This window comes from Triturus cristatus, chromosome 2_2, assembly GCF_964204655.1.
Source record: "Triturus cristatus chromosome 2_2, aTriCri1.1, whole genome shotgun sequence".
NCBI lineage: Eukaryota > Metazoa > Chordata > Amphibia > Caudata > Salamandridae > Triturus > Triturus cristatus.
Window position 1 is genome coordinate 264,911,465 of NC_140582.1, and position 3,588 is coordinate 264,915,052.

The window sequence follows — 3,588 nt, forward strand, 5'->3', positions numbered from 1 at the left end:
GCTTTTAAACCTGTGAGAGTGGGCGGAGCCGTGGCACGGTGCCTCCTATGGGGGAGGGATTTTGTTTGATCTAATTTTTTTTTTTAAACGCGAATTATTTTTTCCGACCTAGACGTTGGGAATTGAAAAGATTAAAAAAGCTTTGTTCTCTAGATACACAACTGGGATGCAGACTGATAGCATTGTTGACGGGAATGGAGGTGCTTCGGAAGGGCACTTGTGATTGCTTCTAGAATGAAGAAAGTTGCCGTTTAGGTGAGAGTGCTTTCAGACACCTATTCCAACTGCATTCTGGTACTCGTTGTTTGTCTTTCAGCATCATTAATCCAGGCCTTGAAGTCCAGTGCGCTTCGGCGCCTCAGAACGGGGTACAAGCGCTTTAAATGAGAGGGCACAATCACAGAATGAAGACAAAAGACGAGGACTAAACACAATAACTTCAGCAAAATACAGTGAGTTATGCCTGCTTTTTAGGGTGACCAGAATTTTAAAGCCAAAAACCGGGACTTTTCCCAAAAATAGAAGGGCTACAATTTTACTTCAACCCATCTTGAACGTACATAAAATGCCATCTTTAAAGCCAGTAGCTTGCCTGTTAATTAAATTAATTTCTTATAACAGCTGTGTAAAGTCTCTTTGCATACCCAGAATAATCACCACCAACACCAGCTGGTTTCATAAGGGGAAGTTACTTTATTTCCACAAAGCGGGATAGTGCCGAGCATCTCGCATCTACCGCAGTCCTTCACCCGCTCACGCATGCGCAATCGCCCGTTCTCCCTCGTCCTCGCGTGCCACGTCGCGACGTAGCCCGCGAGAACTAGAGCGCAACACTACATATCTCCCCCTTTTTATTAACCACAGAGTTTATGGTCCTCACAGTCACTATTGTTGCTTAGCTTCCCCCCAGTTCAAAGTCTCGGAAGTGGTTTGGTCTTACCACCACTCTGCCCGCTCTAGTGCGCCTTACCGGAGTGGAGAGAGCTTCCCTGGTACCGTCCTCTGTAGGGCTCACCATCTTGTCTCTCGGTGTACCTGGCTCTTCTCTCCTCGGGGTCACACTCTCCTCTCCACGCTGTTCCTCCATCTCAGGCGTTACTTGATCTCCAGACTCCTCACAGTTTCCTTCTGCCCCCCGTCCCTTCCTTCGGTCGGGTTACTTCTTTCATTTTCCCTTGGCTTTTGGTCTTGTTGTGTCCTCTCGTTCTCCTCTGGGGGCCATCGTAGGATCTTGTTACATTTAGACATGCGGTCTTGGGACCACACGTTCCCATCACTGAGCAATGCTGCTCTATCGTACACTTCTTTCACTTGTAGAGGTGGACTGTATTTGCTGTCTCCTTTCCTTTTCCTTATAGCAAATTTGACTCTCACCCATTCCCCTTTCTCAAGGGTTGTTGCCTTCACTTTTCTCCTCTGATTGTAGTACTCCGTATATATTCTCTGGGCCTTCTCTAGATTGTGCTGTACCACTGCTGGGGACCATTTGCTAGTGATAGTCTTATCTCTCCATGTTATGTTGTCTTTGGTAAAGGGATGTCTTCCTCTCAAGATTTGGAAAGGGCTATACCCCGTGCCTGTGGGGGTGATACGGTAGGCCCATATCATATTCTGTACTTCTTTCTCCCAATCTCTGCCCATCATGATGGCTGCTTGGATGGACACCATTATGACTCTATTGAATCGCTCCACCTGTCCATTGCTCGACGGATGATACACGGAGGTGTGTTGTATTCTGATTCCATTCCTCTCTGCATACTTGCACCACTTCTCCAAGGTGAATTGCGTCCCATTGTCACTCAATATGGTTCTCGGGATACCTTCCCTGAGGAAGACTGAAGTTAGAAACTTAATCACCGTCTCCACGTCCATTACTTCTTGGACGTGTATCTCCGGCCACTTCGAGTACTTGTCAACGAGGACGCACAGATATTTAGGCGTTCCTTGGATGTCAAGCACAGGTCCCAGAATATCCACTGACACTTCTTCCCACGGGTCACTCGGTAGAGGGAATTTTCCCAAGGCCGGTCTTAAAGGATTTAACGTTTTGTCCGCTCTTTGGCATTGATCGCATTCTCTTACATGTCTTTCCACTTGGACGTCCATTGCTGGCCACCAGTACATGTGCTTCGCTCTCATCTTGGTTTTCACTATTCCTAGATGTCCTTCGTGCAATAGCGCTACCAGACGAGGGACTAACGCTGCCGGGGGAATAACTTTATCACCCCTGTACAGGAATATCCCTTTGTCTCTCACTGACAGTTCTTCTCTGACTTCATAGAATTTCCTGAGCGCTTCTCACAACCGTCTTTTCTCGGGCCATCCGTGTATTATGCGCTCTTTGACCTCGCTTATCTCCCTACCTTCTTCGTACGCTTGGGTATACTCCTGATTACTTATCACCCTTTCTAGGTCTTCCATCACCGCTACCATCTCTTCATCTTCTGTTGATGGGTTGGGAATCCTTCCATAGCTGAAGCTCTACTGAGGTAGTCTGCTACCTTGTTTTGTTTCCCCGGTATGTACTCTACATCATACCTGTACTCTAGTAATTTCAGTGTCATCTTAGCGATGCGTGGCGTGGCGTGGCACTCACATGCCCACTCGAAGTGAGCACTTTGACTAACGGCTTGTGGTCTGTCTTGAGGAGGAACCTCGTGCCCCATAGGAATTGGCAGAACTTCCCCATGGCCCACACTACCGCCAACATCTCCTTCTCGATTACGCTATATTTCTGTTCTGTGGGTGATAAAGATCTCAATGCGAAGCTGAGGGTCTCCGTCGTTCCATCTCTCTTCTCTTGCATGAGGACTGCCCCCAATCCTTTCTCACTGGTATCCGTCGTCAATATCGACTGTCCCAGCGGGTCATATCCCTGCAGTGGTACGGCTTGGCTAATGTAATTCTTCACAGCCTCAAATTCCTTTTGTGTTTCCTCTGTCCATTTAAACACCGTTTTGTCCCTTGTCAGCCGTCGCATGTGGTACGCCTTGGTAGCAAAGTGTTGCACAAATTTACTATAATATTCTGCCATCCCTAGGAAGGATCTCACCTCTTCTTTGCTGGATGGAGCCATAGCCTTGCAAATCGCTTTCACATTTGCGCATTTAGGCGTGATGCCCTGTCCTCCTTTTTCATGTGCCAAGTAGGTGACGAACGTCATTCCTAGTCGGCGCTTTTCCCATTCTGCGGTCAGGCCGTTATGCTCTAGTACTCGAAGTACCTTATCTAGCTTCTTACCATGATCCTTCCTGTCCGTCCCCATCACCAGTATGTCATCCTGGAAGTACTGAATACCCTCGATGTCCTTGAAGAGACGATGCATCAGTTTCTGGAACACCGCCGCTACCGAAGCAAGACCAAACGGCATTCTGCGGAATTGATAGCATCCGAAGAGTGTTATGAAGGATGTCAGTTTCCGGCTTGTTGGATATAGGTCTATCTGGTGATAGGCGGATGTAAGGTCAATGGTGGAGACCCATTTTATCCCCTTCGTCTTGGACAACATTTCTTCGATGCGCGGCAATGGGAACTTTTCCACAATTAGGCACTTGTTCAGTTCTCGAAGGTCTACACAGAGACGGACTT